The sequence below is a fragment of the Microtus ochrogaster genome, chromosome 16 (genome assembly GCF_000317375.1).
Source record: "Microtus ochrogaster isolate Prairie Vole_2 chromosome 16, MicOch1.0, whole genome shotgun sequence".
Taxonomy (NCBI): Eukaryota; Metazoa; Chordata; class Mammalia; order Rodentia; family Cricetidae; genus Microtus; species Microtus ochrogaster.
In genome coordinates, this window is record NC_022018.1 from 30,224,226 (window position 1) to 30,241,941 (window position 17,716).

At 42.8% G+C, this 17,716-nt stretch overlaps 8 non-coding genes across 8 annotated transcripts; 7 read left to right on the forward strand and 1 right to left on the reverse strand.

Annotated features, from left to right (window-relative positions):
• Nucleotides 1–715: 715 nt before the first annotated feature.
• Nucleotides 716–788, reverse strand: Trnar-ucg. Its single transcript has one exon. It is a non-coding gene; the product is annotated as a tRNA-Arg (tRNA).
• A 2,506-nt stretch (nucleotides 789–3,294) lies between these two features.
• Trnaw-cca lies at nucleotides 3,295–3,366 on the forward strand. The gene has a single exon. It is a non-coding gene; the product is annotated as a tRNA-Trp (tRNA).
• Nucleotides 3,367–11,679: 8,313 nt separating this feature from the next.
• Trnag-gcc lies at nucleotides 11,680–11,750 on the forward strand. The gene has a single exon. It is a non-coding gene; the product is annotated as a tRNA-Gly (tRNA).
• Nucleotides 11,751–12,123: 373 nt separating this feature from the next.
• On the forward strand, nucleotides 12,124–12,195 carry Trnam-cau. Its single transcript has one exon. It is a non-coding gene; the product is annotated as a tRNA-Met (tRNA).
• Nucleotides 12,196–12,569: 374 nt separating this feature from the next.
• Trnas-uga lies at nucleotides 12,570–12,651 on the forward strand. Its single transcript has one exon. It is a non-coding gene; the product is annotated as a tRNA-Ser (tRNA).
• A 1,199-nt stretch (nucleotides 12,652–13,850) lies between these two features.
• Trnaq-uug lies at nucleotides 13,851–13,922 on the forward strand. Its single transcript has one exon. It is a non-coding gene; the product is annotated as a tRNA-Gln (tRNA).
• A 488-nt stretch (nucleotides 13,923–14,410) lies between these two features.
• Trnaq-uug lies at nucleotides 14,411–14,482 on the forward strand. Its single transcript has one exon. It is a non-coding gene; the product is annotated as a tRNA-Gln (tRNA).
• A 1,777-nt stretch (nucleotides 14,483–16,259) lies between these two features.
• On the forward strand, nucleotides 16,260–16,341 carry Trnas-gcu. The gene has a single exon. It is a non-coding gene; the product is annotated as a tRNA-Ser (tRNA).
• Nucleotides 16,342–17,716: the final 1,375 nt, after the last annotated feature.

Here is a 17,716-nt window from a genome sequence, read left to right on the forward strand (position 1 = left end):
CTCTCTCTCTCTCTCTCTCTCTCTCTCTCTCTCTCTCTCTCTCTCTCTCTCTCTTCCTCTGAGATCATGTTTCACTCAGTAATCCTAACTTGCCTGAAACTGCTTGTATTGACCATGCAGTCATCAAATGTGTAATGATGCTCCTGTCTCCATCTCCTGAGTGTTGGGATTACAGTCATGCTAGCTAGTTGGTTCATTGTTTGACTATAATGGCAACTTCAGTGGTTTTTTTTGGGGGGGGGGGGGTTGGGAAGTTTCCCAGAATTCTGTTTTGTTGTTTTGCTCTGATATAGACGTTTCTCCTTAATCCCAGCACTGGAGAGGCAGAAGCAGGTGGATCTCTAAGTTTGAAGCGAGCCTAGTCCTCAGAAGTAAGTTCCAGGACAACTAGGAATACACAGAAAAACCCTGTCTCTAAAAACAACAAAAATAAACAAACAAAAAGAGTTTTCTGAGAATCAAACTCAATTAAATTATATTTTCGAATATCTCACCTTAGGGATTAGGCACCGTTTTCTCTTGAGGCAGCTTTTATTTTTTTTTTACTGTCTTTAAACAGTAAACTGAAAAATCTGTATCTCTTAGTTTTGGGTGACTAGATTCAGTTAAATGTTTTTGGTCTTTTCTGTGTTTAAGCAGTAGTAAATAGCTGTGTCAGAAGGCTGTTGTCACAGGTGGCCTAATATTTAGGTCGAAAAAAAAAAAAGACACCAATCAACCACGAAGGGATTCGAACCCTCAATCTTCTGATCCGAAGTCAGACGCCTTATCCATTAGGCCACGTGGTCCCGCATGAAAGGACCCTTGCTTATTTGTTATTCAAAAAAAACTGTTCTTTTCATGACTAGTGATTGTTAGTGATGTTATTACAAATTTATTGGTGAAATAAGTTTAAATTTACTATCATGGAGTTTCAACCAAAAATCTTTGAAGATAGAAATTTGGTGATTCAGCCATCGATAACAGTTTGTGTTGTTGTTTAATCGTTCGACCGGAAGCAAGTTGCCTAGGCCGTTGTGAGCTCTAGGGCTTTAAGTGGGAGTTGAAGGAGGGGAATCACTGCTGTACAGACCCTGGAGCCCCTGCTACCGTGCCATAGTTCCGGGTACAGAATTCACCTTGTGCTCTCCACAGACCCCACGCAAACAGATCTCAGACATAAATTCGGATAGTATAGAAGAGATTTAGGAGTGGAGACCAGAAATCTTTTAATCTGAACGGTTGATGGAGGAGCAACATCGACCTGTCAGGCCTGAGAAGGTTCAACTGAGATTGGAACACGTGAAGGCGAAGGGGTTTGTGCCGCCCGCCACTTCTGTTCCCACCCTGTTAGCTCCACAGAGATGCATGCGGTCAGCAGTGGGCTCTTCTGCGGCGGCATGCGGGTGATCCGCTGTGTCTTTCAAAACCCTGAGATTCGTGTGCGCAAACCCTGTCTTTTTCTGTGGGTGAGACCAATGTGACTGCCATCCTTACATCCGTACAAGAAGGTATTAGGATGCTGTTCGCAGAAGAAGACCACATAGATAGAGAAGACCAAGCCAAGAGAAAGAATCCTTAGGAAGAAATTCTTTATCTTTGCCTTGTAGTCTCCCAAACTATGAGAGAAGAAATTCCTGTTTTGACGTGTGTGTAATGTGTGTACATACATACAAATATTTACACACACACGTATACCATCACAGTTAACAAAGCAAATAAACAAAAAGAAATTCTTTTGCTTAAATATTGCACAGTGCAGTATTCATTATGGCAGCTCTAGAGGACTAATATTTTGTCTTTATCCATCCTAGAACGCCAGCCGTTGTGACTCTCTCTCTCTCTTCACCTCTACCTGTCTCTCTTCTTCCTTTCCTTCCTCCCCATAGGGTCTCACACTGTGGATTGGGATACCCTGGAATTCACTAGGTGGCCCCAGACCGGCCTCTAACTGGAAGTTTATCTTCTTTAACAGTATGATTTTCCAGCCTGATTTTACCGGCTACTCTTTCTAAGACTTATTCCAGCTTGTGGGGCGAGAAGATCAAGTCTCAAATCTGACTTCAGGGATCTGCTTTGAAGATTTTTAATGGGCCAAGGAGCAAGAACAAAGTGAATGAGTCAAACTGTATGAGCTGTTACCATGACCCACCCGTCAGAGCTGCTTGTCCTCAACTAAAAGCAACTAAGAGCAGTTGGTGTGTAGAGGTTATTTGAGAATAAGGAACAAAGGGATTGTTCAGATTGGTCTTGCTTTTCAGGAGAAGATTAGCCTTGTCATGATGGTACAGGCCTAGAGTCCCAACACTGCAGCTGCAGGGAGTTTGAAAGTCATTTCCAGGTACTTGGGAAGCTTGAGGCAAGGCCGGACCACTCAAGACCCTCCCCAAAACAAGCAAAAGAAAAACAGAGAAGAAATAAAGAGCTCAAAGAATACACACCCATACTATCAAAACAACGGGGGACTCTCAAAGTTTTCTCTGCAGCTCATCCGGAGGTTTGATTAAAACAAATACTTTTGATTCATTTTCAGATTCAGCATCAGGAATTTTTTTTTAAATTAATTCCCAGCTGCAGGAAGGTTCTGGCATGTAAACCCAGCATTTGGTAGACAGAGGCAGAAAAAGTCAAGGCAAGATCTTGTCTTAAAACTCGTAGTAAAAGGCTCTTGGGCACTCAAACTCAAGTAGCCGGTCGCTTTGCTTCAGAATACAATCCTTGGCTTCTGTGCAAAAATTCAGGAATCCCTCCCCCTCCCCCAGGAACAACAGCAATAATAGATCCGTGCTGCTGCTGATCCTGGGAGGAATTTCTGAGACCCACGGAACTGAGGACTATTTCGGCAAGGCTGATTTGCTTGGGGGTTATTGATGTGAACTGAGCGAGCCGTGGAGTCTTTACGAGTGCCGGGAAGTCGGTGAACTGTGACCCGGAGGCGAGGCTTTGGGGGACACTACTTTGTGGCCCTCCAGGGGCTGGTTCGCGTGGCGCATGGCAAAGCTTGGCCGCACTGGTCTAGGGGAGGAAGAGATGTTTCTTGGTCCTGCTTGCCGCTAATCTAAGCTCCATACAACTTTTTTTTTCTTTTTCTAAAAAAACAGAAACCAGATGAGAAAACCGTGTGCAAGAAGCAAGCGCGTTTGGGAGTTACGGTTAAAGCAGGGGAATTCCTTACTCTGTCAGGAAAGGCCGTAATGAAACTGTGCACTGTGAGGACCACATTAGATCAAACTTCAAAATAACAGTAAACCGTTTTAGCACAGGTGAGAAGTCTGTTAGGGTCCTTAAATTAGCCTGAAAGCACTCTGAGGCTGTGACCTCGTGGTGCAACGGTAGCGCGTCTGACTCCAGATCAGAAGGTTGCGTGTTCAAATCACGTCGGGGTCAAGTGTTTTGGTCAGGGTGGGTTTAAGAAGATTCTAATAACCTCTTGTAGGATGTAGCTTGAAGACTGTGCAGACAGTGTCTGATGTGTCTTTCCTCTTGGGTTGTGGAATCTCAACCTTTTGATACTCTCTCAAGGGTTTGTAGAGAACACTTAGAACAAATAAAATCAAATGTGGTGGTTCACAAGATGGAGCACTCCTGACATCAGACCCAGCTAACCGCAGAAGAGAGCACCTGAGTAACCAACCAGCAAGGTCTGGGAGCCGGCTGCAGCAGTATTCAGGAGCGAGGACCAAAAATCAGCAAGGATGGGATAAACCTGTGTGCTGGCTAATATGGAATTTGACACAACATAGAGTAATCTGAAAGGAGGGACCTTCAACTGGAAAAATGTTTCCTTAAGATCTGACTGCAGGGCATTTTCTTAATGAGTGATTGATGCGGGAAGGCTTAGCCCCTTGTGGGTGGTTCCCTCCCTGGGCAAGTGGTCCTGGGGGTGTCTATAAAAGCCATGAGGAGTGAGCCAGTAAGCAACACCCTTCATGACCTCTCTGCATCATCAGCTCCTGCCTCCAGCTTTCTGCCCTCTTTGAGCTCCTGTCCTGACTTCCTTCAATGATGGACCACAATGTAGCAGTGTAAATAAACCTTTCATCCCCAACTTGATTTTTGGGCATGGTATTTCCTCACGGCAATAGAAACCCTAACTAAGACAACTCTGAGGAGCTATAAAAACGCAGGCTCCAGGAGCTAGTCGCCAGCGTGCCTCAACTCAAGACTCAAGTACTAGCAACACCAGATCGCGCACCTGGATCTCGGCACCCTGGTTGATCCGGTTAGTCTCTTTCGCTTTCAAGAACCATCGCTCCTAAGGATACTGCAGAGCCAGCATCCATTCACTGCCCCTCCCACCAGTGGATGTGGTGGCTGGCTGTGCCCTGGGTTATTGGACTTGCAATCAGCTTTGTTTTACCTTTACGTATATTAACCCCACCAAAGAATAAAGATAATTACCAAAATTCTTTGGTCAAATTAAGCAAGCTTTATTTTCTGTCAGACAGGGCTATCTCCCTAAACCAGGGCTTGAAAAAATATCATTGAACATAGGAGGAGGCAGGGTTTATGTAGTCAAAAACAAAAACAAAAAACAAAAACCCTGCAAGACTAGGGATTGAGAAATTTCCAGAGAAATTTTGGTTTCATAGAAATTTGGCTGAACATTTTTTTGTTTTGTTTTGTCTTTTTTTTTTTTTTCAAGACAGGGTTTCTTTGTGTAACAGCCCTAGCTGTCCTGCAACTAGCTATTATAGACAAGGCCGGGCTCAAACTCACAGAGATCTGCCTGCTTCTTTCTTCCAAATGCTGGGATTAAAGGTGTGCACCACCACCACCTGGCCATTGGAGGAACATTTTTTAATTTATTTGGCAGAACATCTTATGAGGGCATATTCAAAGTGTGAGTCAAACTCCATAGGATGGGGAGCATGATAAATTCCAGAAAAAGGTTAATGTATCATCAACTTGAAATTTGCAGCAAACAGAAATAAACTTGTTCTGACCTTATAGTAAAATGGCTTCCATCCTTAGGATGTAGTCAGACTGGTCCATCACCTGCTGTCCGTGGGTGAACTCTACCTCCAATTATCAGTGGTACCACTTAGGGCTGGCTTGTTAGGTTATAGATCCATGTACTATAAATTGTTCCCCCCCTTTTTTGTGAACTATAAAGCATGCATTTGAAAACTACCTAGCTGCCTGTCTGATGTGTAAGTCAGAAGGACACCGACATGAATCTATCTACTTATCCTCACATTTTTTCCTTTTGCTCAATTAGATCAGTGTCTTTATTATGCTTGATTTTAAAATTAAGATTGTTTTTATGAGACAAATCATCACTGTGCGCATTTGTGGAGCCACTACCGTATTTTAATGTTATGCTTATATTATGCTTTTTGAGCATGTACCTGAAACTGATCTTAAATCCTTCTTCCTCAGTTTCCAATGTGTTGGGATTACAGACATGCACTTGACCTCTAATTATGTTGGTTATAATAAATTTATAATTATAAATCTTATCCTGGAGGACACCTGTGCCTGTTAGCACCCTGGTCACACTGGCCTTTCAGGTCCCAAAGTGCATTTTGTGCTTTCTCTCCACAGGACTTTTGTGCCTGTGGTCTCTGACAAGGTGTTCTGAAAAGGTATTCTCTGCCTTTCACTGCTTGATTTAGATACTCACTTTTCATGGCTCAACCAAAACGTATCGGTTCTCTGAAGGAAGCCTTTCTTTTTACTCTTGTCAGGCCTTCACTTCCTGAACGGTCTCCACTGGCAAGTACTAGAAAAGTCAGTGTGTGCAAAGGCTGTCGCCTCAGTGCCTAGCAAAGCATGTGGTAGACAGAAAGTGCTTCATCATTTTGAAGGAGCTAGGGAAGGAGATATATTGAAAATGGATGGTCGATGAATACTTTACCATTTATTGTCAAGCAAAATCTGTGCACAAAAATGACAAGACTCTAAGGGGAATCTGAATTGAGTCACCAGCCAATGCCTCCTCCACCAGTTTCTCGTTCTAGCTAGCTTTGAACTTACAGGAGTGTACTTGCCTCTGCCTTCAGTGCTGAGATGAAAGTCCTGTAACACTCTATCCACAATCATGGCTTTCTTACAAATATAAGTGTCGTGCCCAGATAATAACCCTCGGAGAAGCCACCAGGAACCAGAGAAGACAGACTGCAAAATGCAAGGTTTCTTTTTATTGCAAGTACAAGCTAGCTCGGAACTTCCATCTCCAATATCCCGTAACAGTGAGGTAGAGAGAGAAGTTAACGTCCCTCTGCGGGGTTAATTTTTTAACGGTAAAACTACAAGCAAGCCTTTCAGAGCTGCTTTGGCATGGGTGCAAGGTCTTTTGCTCTTTCCCATCCTGCTAAATCAGCTTGTTCTATGTTTTCAGAGCAAGGCCACCCTGTCATCTTTATCACCAGATGATCAGGCATCCTTGTGCTTTGGAATTTCCCAGGTGGGAGGGGGAAGGGAAGGCCACTATCTTTCTGGGAACATGAGGTTACTCTGGGTTTTTAATTTTAAAACATTCTGCTAGGAAATTTCTTCTCATCCCTTTGAGAATAGGGGTGAGGGTCCCACAATAAGATGAACTTGCATTTTGTTTGTTTTTTTTTTTTTTTCATGACCGGGTTTCTTTGTGATGCCCTGGCTGTCCTAGAACTAGATCTGTAGTAGACCAGGCTGGCATTGAACTCACAGAGATCTGCCTGCCTCTGTCTCCTGAGTGTTGGCATTAAAGGCGTGGGCTCCAACCACCCAGCATGAACTAGCATTTTGTTTCATTCAATAATTACACTATCACAGCCAATTAAAAGGAGAACTAACATGTGTACACACACACACACACCGAGATAAAACCAGGAGAGTAGGAAAAATTGTGAGTAGATAGGCCCATCACCTACAAGAGAATAATCACATTTCTCCTGACACAATTCATTTACATTCCCATGGAGAAGGATTATTTAAACAGTGAAGCATTTTCTGTACTTTGGAGTTCTACAGCTAAGACAATAAGAGAAACAGATTTCTAGAAAACGAAATACCTGGAAATGTACACTAGATGACCCACACAATACCACAATAGTCTTTGTATTTGGCGGGTGCCGTTCAAAATCACAGTTTTTCGAAGATCAAAGATAAAATGCTATTTGTCAATAAATTTCAAATTTCATAAAACAAAAAAAACAAACAAAACCAAACAAAAATCCTAAAAACAAAACAAAACAAAACAAAAAACCCTAGGACTGAACTCAGATTGCCAAAATATATTTTAGTGAGAAATATGTATTGCAAGCTGGGCTGCAAGAGGTCGAGGCAGTAAATACCCTTGAGTTTGAGGCTATTCTGAGTTATGGTGAGTTCCAGGCCAGCTTGGAATACAGAAAGAAACCCTATCTCAAAAAATGTCAGTACGAGGGGAGAAGTTGTTAACTTCCTATTTTCTGTTGTGTAGCAATGTCTTTCTAGATTAAAGCCTTCCAGAGGCAGGTGGATGTCTTATGAGTTCGAGACCATCCTGGTCTACAAGGGCTATCTCCAAAGCTACAGAGGAAAAACAAAAACAAACATACAAACAAACAAAATCTTCTGTCTTGGAGAGAAGCTCATTAGGACGCGTGACTGTTAACCGGGACGTGAGACAACAGAAAAGTTTTAATGGGAGGCAGTGTATCCCATCCTGTGGAGAATCTCCTTAACTCAGGAAGTAAACAACTTTAAATAGTTTCATAGAGACCCTGAAACTGACCAGATTCTCCATCCTCCTCCCTCCCCAAGCATATGTAAGCTGTGAGCCGTGCCGGGAGAGAGACGGCAGAACTGCCTGGAAGCCGCAATGAGCTGGGCTTTCAGGAAAAGACCCTCCCAAGCCTGCTGGGCAGACTGTGGCGTGTGCGGTGAACCTCCAGGCTTCCAGCTTTTACGAGCCGTCATCCACGCTAGCTTTGGTGGTTATAGCTGTCTGAGTGATTCTGCTCCTGTGAGTAAATCTTCATCCCTGTTTTTTTTTTTTTTTCTTGTAAGTAACTGATAAAATTCATGGGTTCGCTAAGTCGGATTTGGGTGGTATCTATCTCTTGGTTTATCATCTGTTCCCTCTGTGGGGCGAGTAGACATTTCTTCGTGTCATGTAACAAAATATCACTTTCCACCAGCAAGGGGAAAGATGCCTTAGCTTTAGGTGCCTCTTGGAAGAACCTGTCGTCTTTCGGAGTCCACCGCTGATCTTTTTCAGGCAGGCATTAGAAGTGGGTGAAGCTATTCTAGGATTCTGACCAGCTCTTGGGAATTGTCAGTGTGCAGGTGAGACCTCCTTGGGAAGGGACTTCCTGGGGACCATCACCCATTGTTTGGGTCCCTTGAGAGTCATTTTGAGCTGATACATAAAAGCTAGTTTAGGATTACTCAGAGCCATGAAAATAAACAGATGTCAGTGCAGTACACTAACGAGAGGATCAGTCTAAACTTCTCTAACACTGCCAAATGTTCTGTAGCCATTGCAGAGATACCCAGGAATAGTTAACGAAACGTGTTTAAGACACTGAGAATGGCTTTCTGTCTCTTGTCTCTTTTCTGAAGAGGCAGCTTCTGCCTCTCTCCTTTCTCCCCAGTTTTCCCCTTTCCATGCCCCCTTTCTCTCTGTCTCTCTGCATCCCTCTCCCTCCCTCTCCCCTTTCCCCTTCCCTTCCATAACCCACCTGAAGGCAAATTTAATTAATCCAGGCCAGTGGGTACAAGAAGATACAGTTTTAATAATATAAAAGCACACTCACACACCTGGAGTTTAGCGATCCACCGTAAACCGGAAACAGGAACTGGCTCCAGTCTGCGCGTCCCAATCAATTAGTAAAAACATTCGCCCGAGGCTGTCCCGCCCCAAAAGGCGGGGTCTCTCTACATCTCCCCTTTTTGTCTAAATAAGACAGAACTAAACTAACTACAACTATGTGGGCGGCCGGGTGCAGGGGACGCAGCTCCGCTGCTCTTATTTCAACACCCACCAAATAAATATCCAACCTTAAAGAAAAAGCAAGCAAGCGCTGAGACTGGCTGAGCGTGGTGGTACATGAAGCAGAGGCAGGGAGATCTCTGTGAGGGCTTGGCCATTCAGATCTGTCCACATAGTGAGTTTCAGAGCAACCATGGCTATAGCAAAAACCTGTCACAAAACAGAACCAGCAACAACAAAAGCCAAGTAAACAAAAGAAAAGCAGACAAAGAAACTTGAAAGATGTGTGAAGTTGTTATTTTACACAGTGTGTTCTGTGTGAATAGCTAATACTAACAGCATCTGCCTGTTGGTAGAAGATTAAGCAGTATTTTATTTGCTTTTTGTGTGTGTGTGTGAATTGTCACCTATATTTTTCAGATCTATATGATAGACTTTTCCTGAAGAATAGAAAATATGTTAGAAAATGACCAGCAGACATCCTGTGCTAGTTTCTTAGGAAAATGAATCCCATCTGGGGCTTTGGCTGTTCAGTGTTGAGAAGAGCCAGTGTGAGCTGGTGATTGGGATAGACTCTGGTCATGCTCCACCCAGGTCTAGCCCCAAGCTGTAGGAGTGACGCCAGCCTCTGGCAGGCAGTGTGACCACCAGACATTGGAGTCCAGAGAGTGTGTGCGCCAAAATGTGCGGCATACATGTGGGAGGACGAAAGTGTGTGCTATAAAAAATGGGAGCTATTTAAGAATGAGGGGGTGGGTGGGAAGGCTGGCAGCCATACACTGATTACCGTTTAGATAAAGGTTTATGTTTAGGGAATGGTACTACAGAAAAAGCAGGTTTCTCTAACTCAAAGTAGCAGTGAGAATTTCAGTTGCTGCTGTTGTATACTGCAGCACAGTGCAGAAGAGCACCGAAGAATTAACAAGTAAATAATAATAATAATAATAATAATAATAATAATAATAATAATAATCATCCACCTGGGCAATTCATTAGGCTTTATTGTAGCTTAGACGAAATTTCCCCCCACCACCTATGGTCCTTTCTTCTGATGCTGTTAAGGTGCAGTTGTTCTGGACGTTTGATAAAATGTCAGGATGGGTCCAGAGAGATGGCTCAGTGGTCAAGGGTGACTGAAGCTGTACGAGCTTCCGAGAACCGGAAGGCAGTCTTCCAGCGCCTCCATCAGTCAGTTCACAACTACCTGTACTCTAATTCCGTCCATTTGTGTGCCCTTACACACAAATGCATGATTAACCTTTAAACAGCTGTCAGGGAAGATTGAATTCGAGTGCGAGCGGGAGAGAAAGAGACGGCCGCATACATCTGACCTCGACTCCAAACCGCAAGGCTCCTGAGCGTTTATAGACAGGGGCTCGGAGAGAGCAGGGCGAAGATGGCAAAGTACTGAGAAGAGACCCTTAGGAAGGGTCCCCACTAACTGGCATGGCTTGGCAGTATTCTTACTGAAACTGGGTTGGACAGGACAAGGTTGAGGCCATGATGCCAAGAGACCCCAGGAAGCCTGACTACAGTGTGGTCAGTGTGGACATCCTTGTGGGTGCTGTGGAATTTCTCATCACTAGCTCACTCTGATTCAGGACCTGAGGATTAGGGTGACATAACCCACTGTTAAATAAGATTCGGGTGGAGAGGCAAAGGTCGGGAGGCAGCTGAGCCCTGGTGTCATGTAGCCCAAGCTGACCTAAGCTTGCTGTATGGTGAAGAGTGAACTTAAATCTCTGAATCTCTTGCCTCAGGTTTACAGGCATTGACTACCATAGCCAGCATTTTAGTTTAATATATTCCCCTGCAAGCTAAGAAATGGCATTATCTATCTGTCTATCTATCTATCTATCTATCTATCTATCTATCTATCTATCTATCTATCTATCTATCTATCTATCTATCATGTATTTTTGAGACAGGGTTTCTCTGTGTGGTCCTGGCTGTCCCAGATTACCTACCTACTAGTTTTTCCACACATTTATTATTTTTTTTTTAGTAATCTTTATTTTTCCTCCTATATTTTGTGGGAGCTGGAGAACGTGAGGACTGAAAATATCCCAGTGGTTTACTCTCCTTATTAACATGAGTTTATTTCCCCACAGCCATCAACCTAGCGTTCCATTCTCCAGATATTTGCTCAGGAACCAAGATGTTGCAATTAAGTGTTTGTTTGTTCCAGGACTCCCTTGAAATACCCATTAGAGTGTCGGTGGAAGGCTCCGAATGACTGCTTTGTAAGCAGTCTTTGGGGTGTTTTAAAAATATTTTGTCCAAATGTTCGGTAACAGGCTTCTATCCAAGAGTCGAATGATTTCGAAGAGAAAAGTTTCAGTCCATGGATGTCTTCCGATGGGCACAGCTACTCACACACCTTCGTCCTATGAGAGCCTCTATCCAGATAAACCCCTCAATATCTGACCCACATAAACTGACTTTCTCTGCCTCTCTTTCCCTGCTCTGTGTGTGCGTGTCTCTATCTCTCTCTTAACCGGGGATGGGTTACGGTCCGCGGCTCAGGAGTATGGGGTAGATAAGGGATGAGATTCACAGAGATCACAGAAATGACTGGCTTTAATTCCATTTTATATAGATTTTCAGAGTGTTTTTTTCATGTAATAAAAAAAAATCTCTACTTTTTTTTTAGTAGAGACAATTTCTATTTTAAAATAATACTTTAAAAATTGTTGGGGAAGTGATTTTCTAGGAGTTTACTCTTTCCATATACCAGAGGTTAAGACGCTACAAAAATACATTTATAAGGAGAAAGAACAAAATTAAGATATACGGTTGCATTGGTGGTTCAGTGGTAGAATTCTCGCCTGCCACGCGGGAGGCCCGGGTTCGATTCCCGGCCAATGCATATCTACAATTTTTGAAAATTCCTTATTCTAAGAAACAGTAATTGCGGGTGCTAAAGGTGAGAAGTTTAGCGAGATTTTGAAAGATTAATACTTAAAATTTTGACATTTGGTGTACCTTTGGTTTTCTAACCGGAAACAATTGTTAACGAGCTCCTGAGCTCAGCTGACTGATTTTCATAGGGAAGAATCTTAAACCGATGAATTGGGCACTGGGCAGGGCAGTCATGTAGAGATTTGGAGTTGCAGTTTATGTCTGGCAATGAATAAATGATTTAAAAAAAAAAGAAAAAAAAAGACAAAACCAACCCAAATCTAGTATTCTGAACTTTTTCTCTTGAATAAAGATGCAAAAGGCACATCATGTTGTGTATGAGCAGAGTGGCGCAGCGGAAGCGTGCTGGGCCCATAACCCAGAGGTCGATGGATCGAAACCATCCTCTGCTACAACTTTTGAAAAGACGCAAGTAAAGTTTCCGGAAAAACCTCAACAAGGCGTGTCCCAGAATCGTAGAATAGATTTTTGAGTAATGTTGTAAATAACTAAACTACTTCCTACAGAGCCTGTGAGAGTCTGCCACTCAGCTTCCTAGATTCGGGGTCACTTTGGCCTGAGTCTCTGCATGGTGCTGAAGACGTCCCCCATCAAAAGGGTACAATTCCTGTGTGCCAATCTTCAATTGTAGCGCTTTGTTTTTAACCATGATGACAACTCCTTTAGCTCTGCTATTACATTATAGAAACAATATAAATTCAAAAAAACTTATAAAACTAGAGAAGTACTTCTCATGGGAATATATCCTAGATATTTTGTTGGTTTTGTAGTCGTGGCCGAGTGGTTAAGGCGATGGACTTGAAATCCATTGGGGGCTCCCCGCGCAGGTTCGAATCCTGCCGACTACGAAGTTGTGTTTTCTTGGCAGGTATTAAGAATTACTAACAGGTTTGAAATAGAATTCTATTCCAATTCCATCGTCTTCTTTTGAATTTAACAAAACGCAATCTAGGACAGGATTCATAGTGAAATAGAAGAAAGAAAGTTTCAGTTCCCAAACTTCCCGCGTAGTCATTTACTTCCACTTTAATCGTCTAACACCTTGGACCCACGCAACATATTGCGGCTGTACTCCAGAGCATATTTAAAGTTTTGAAATCAATATTTGAAACAAATTTCCAGTTTGGTTTGCCTCTAAGAGGGACACATTTCTGAGTCAAAATACAAGACAATTTTCAAGACTGTCTTTGGCTAAAAATTTGATTTTAAAAATACATCTATTGCTATTTAAAACGCTCAGTATTCTAATGCATACAGAATCTTGCTGTCGTACAGAAAAGTAAACATAATAAAATATATTAGTATTACGTTAGCAACCGATTCATTGTGTGCACTGGCATTTCAATTGTATTTTAATAAACGTTTGTCTGAGGACCGTGGAAGTAAAATAATCACACTGGCTAGCCGCTTTAACGACCAGGCAGCTATGATAGCGTCTTTAACCCCAGTAGCCACACTAGTTTGACATAGAAACTGGGCGGTGCACGCCTTTAATCCCCGCCCTAGAGAGGATTATAAAACGGGAGGAAAAAACTCTCAGACACAGTCTCATTCTGAGATTCCTGGAGGCAGGATCGCCATTTCGGAGTGAGGTCGAGATAAGCGCCAGTGACCGGCTGTTTTCCTTTTCGGATCTTCATGTTGAACCCCAATTTCACTTTCTTGAATTTTTATTAATCGTGCTTCAATTGTGAAATGCGGATAAAGACAAAGAAGTAAATGTATACGTAAAGCAACTCATTTTATCTCCCTAATTACAAAAAAGTTTTTCTCATGTTATGTTTAGCTCCTTTCTTCTTGCGTTTTCCATACGCCTGTTTATGGCATGAGATTCCTAGGTACAGGCACTTTTTTCTCTGTAAATTCCAGTGCAGTAAATGTCACATCTGGCAAACACATAACTCATATTTCTCAAGGAGCAGCTATACTTACGTTATTATTCAGCAATGCAGAAACAGGCTGCGAATCCAGATCATAAAAATATGAAAATGTGAATTTAGTCTCTTCATTCTCCGTCTAAATTCTGCTAAGAGGATGAGTTGCTATGGGCCCCATGGTGTAATGGTTAGCACTCTGGACTTTGAATCCAGCGATCCGAGTTCAAATCTCGGTGGGACCTCATGCGAATTTTGTCGCTGCTCTCTTACAAATTACTAATGTGTTCTGAACATATTCTGAGCCGCTCCGGGGGATTAAAGTGTCTAGACATCTTTTTCATCTCATCTAAAAACTCATCCAGTATGCAAAACCAGGAATCCAAGTGTCTCCTTTGCCTCTCTTTTTCTTCTTTTTTTTTTTGGGGGGGGGGGTTGGAAACTAGAATTACCCTAATCTGGTGAAATTGTGCTCAGACCCGAGGATTAGGGATACGTTTTGCTTATCTCGGAGCTGACTGAATTCCTATATAAAAGACTAACTCGGTATTGTTTGGCCTAATTAGATTTTATACGTAAATTTGTTTCTTACAAAATAGAACACCTGAGTTATTTGGTGAATTTTCTATCTGAGTAAACTTGGTATAAATAAGTAATTCTATTTAACGTTTGAAATTAAAATGTATTTAAAGATACTTCAGGTAGTTTATTAAGGGGCAGGAATTACATGTGGGGCCCCATGGTGTAATGGTTAGCACTCTGGACTTTGAATCCAGCGATCCGAGTTCAAATCTCGGTGGGACCTCTTTTTTTCCAGACGTTTTGAGTTTCTTCCATGAACAGGTGGATCAGCCTACTTCATCCAGTGGGTGAATCAGCCCTCCCTTACACTCATTTCCGGCCTATGTAAAGTGTATGTGTGATTAGGGATCTGATTGGAACCTCTTCAAAGTATATTTTCAAATGCAAAAAGAAATTGTAGCAACAAACTTCTCCAATATGTAAGAATTATATGGTATAGTAGCTATTACGCTAGACTCTGAAGTGTGTCCCGCCCATGGCTTATTTCTCCCCCTTTCCTAGTCTCTCGAATCATCCATTAGTTCACCTTCAGGATGTGTGCACCTAGCTGCAAGTGTTTCCGGTACATTTCAGTACCTCCGTTTCTTCGGGGCTTTCAGTCAAAATCCAACTCTAAGGTCCCAATCTATACTGTCTAGCACCTGGGCTTCAAGTCTCAGTGAGTCTGTCTGCTTTGGTGTCGGTGCTTTTCATTGTCATCCGAACCAGGAGTATACCTGGTATGCTTAGATAGATGTGTCCTCAGACACACACTTTTCAGGAACCCAGATCCTAGATCCTTGCTCTTCCTTCTGGGTCAAGGAAGCCCTACTCCCACCTCCATTTATTCTGCATTAAGTCATGTTGACACATCTATTATTTATTTGTTTGTTTGTTTTAAGAATGATTTTGCTTATAGAAAAAGAGAAACATATTCTCAGGTGTCTCTGTTAACTGGTCCTGGATGTCTGGACCTAGCCTGACACACGGGATTAGGCCCTAAGGTTTGTCTTCTGAACCTCTGCAACTTAACGGCATCTCTGCAGCACACTGGCATTTCTGATTTGGATGAGATGAGATAGAAACCTGACAAACAATAGCAGAACTTTTCATATATTGACTGAGCATAGATGATCAGTCACCAGGTATCTCCTGACAATTCATAAGGAGATAACCGTTTTTACAGCTTTCCCCTCTCACCTTCTACATCCCATATATTCAGACACACAAACACCATTGTTTTTAAATGAAACAATTTCTTTTCTTAGTGTATCAGTTACAAAACTTGAGTGATTAGGCATCTGAACTCTTTGCCTGGCAGTAACAATGTAGAATGAAGCGCCTTGCTCACGCCTTCCCCCAAATCATGAATTCCACACACGAACGCTGCAAAGCCCTTTACTACACCGTATTGCTGAGTCTTCCAAGGTTTCTCATGATCTGGGCTCTTCCTACCCGCTAAACAGCAAGTCCAAATCGTCCGACTGCAAATGTGTCCCTGATGATCTTTGCCTGAGTTCCCCAGTTCTTCACACATATCCTACCTGGACTCCTCGGAGTCAGGTATTATATCCTATGATAGGCATTTATTTATATTAAAAGCCTACTTGGGAGCAAGGAGAGCTGCATCATAACAGGCCCAATGCATGGGACACATAGAAATGACAAAATCCAATGTGAGTTTTTAAACGAGAGTCATCGTAAATAGTCTGACTAATTCATTTCTCCTGCTGTGGTTGTATTCAGAGCCACTTCTTCCCAGCAGATTGTTTCTTTTTCTTTTATCAAACTAAGGGGGCCATTTACAGACAGTAAAGGCTTCGGTTTCGATACTGACACGTGATGAAATGACAGAGATAGTAAATTGAAACAGTCTAATTAAAGGGCCAAATAAAACTAATGGATCCCCCGCCCCCAAAACTCAAACCAAAGAAACAATATCAACTCCCTTCTCCAAACTACCCAAACATCAAATCATAGAAGATACAACATGCTATCTGTCACACTACCTCAGCAGGTGTGACGAGGTGGCCGAGTGGTTAAGGCGATGGACTGCTAATCCATTGTGCTCTGCACGCGTGGGTTCGAATCCCATCCTCGTCGATCGGGTCCCACACTGTTGTGTGGGCTTGTGGTTTTATCCCCGGCGTGATAAAGAACCCATGTCCATTTTAAATCTGGAAGTTTCTCTTTCAAAACTGTGAAGAGCGTGATTCCCGGACCTCTCTCTTCTCCCACTTCCTTCATGTGTGTCTCTGTTTGCTCAAACTCGCAATTTTGAGACTTCAGGTACGCTTGTGACAAAGTTATCTCACCTTGGATCCGCCCTCGCGTCTGCCCCGCACTTCCACTGTTTCCTGACTGACTTGGCTTTTTAGGAGTGGTAGAAACGGTTTCCTTCCCCTCCTGTTTCTGGGCGTGACGTTCCTTCTACCGGGATGTAGTTTCTGCTCTCCGATCAGTGGTAGCCCTCTGTCTTGACTTTCCTCCGACAGAAAGAAATGATGTATTTTAACTGGAGATCGCTTTAGGTATTCCAATCTCTGTCTCTCCCTTCCATCTTCTTACAACTTACAGATTGATTTTAGCACACCATCCCAGAAAAACATCCACTCACCTGCTTTCACAGCAAAAGATTTCCACCCATAATAGAAACACAAAACTGATGGGGTCACTAAGACAGACGGTCTCTGACATTTTTCTTCTCTTTGTCATTTGTCTCTTTTACAGAAACGGACATTGGATGCAGCCACTGGACTGGGCAGGTTCCCAAGGAATTTCAGAGGCTCACAAAAACTGGGCATTGAGTAGAATTATCTCCCCCCCCCTTTAGTTATATGTTTCTTGGAGTCAGCTTATAAGGTTTGTCCCGATTGATTTTAATGTAATTGAGTGCATAGGAGGTGACTGTTGTGACCGGAGGGCAGTCTGGATCCTGCAGAGAGTGAATGCTGTGCCTTTTCCCAGAGATGTTCTGTGTTGGGGGACATCCAAGCAGTCACATCCTGGGCTCTACTTGAACTTTACATGGAGAAGGAGGCACAACGGGACTTGACTTATTTCTCTTTATCCTTAAACTTTACATATATCAAACATGCAACAGATATTTATACAATAAATGCTTATACTATCTGCATGCTTGTGTATGCGCGCGCGTGCAGATGTGTGTGTGTGTGTGTGTGTATGTATGTTCACATGTTAATGGAGGGACTGAAGGGATTGAAATCTCTAGGTGGAATATTTCCAGAGTGTAATCATATTTACAGTAATACCTGAGTGATGGTTTTAATTGTACCTAACTGTGCTGTCCTGTTAGAGAGTGGGGAGATAGATGTGGGGACTGTTTTGGTTTTCTGAGCTTTCCATCATGATTTAAAAAAATCAAAGAGCCGGGCGGTGGTGGCGCACGCCTTTAATCCCAGCACTTGGGAGGCAGAGGCAGGCGGATCTCTGTGAGTTCGAGACCAGCCTGGTCTAC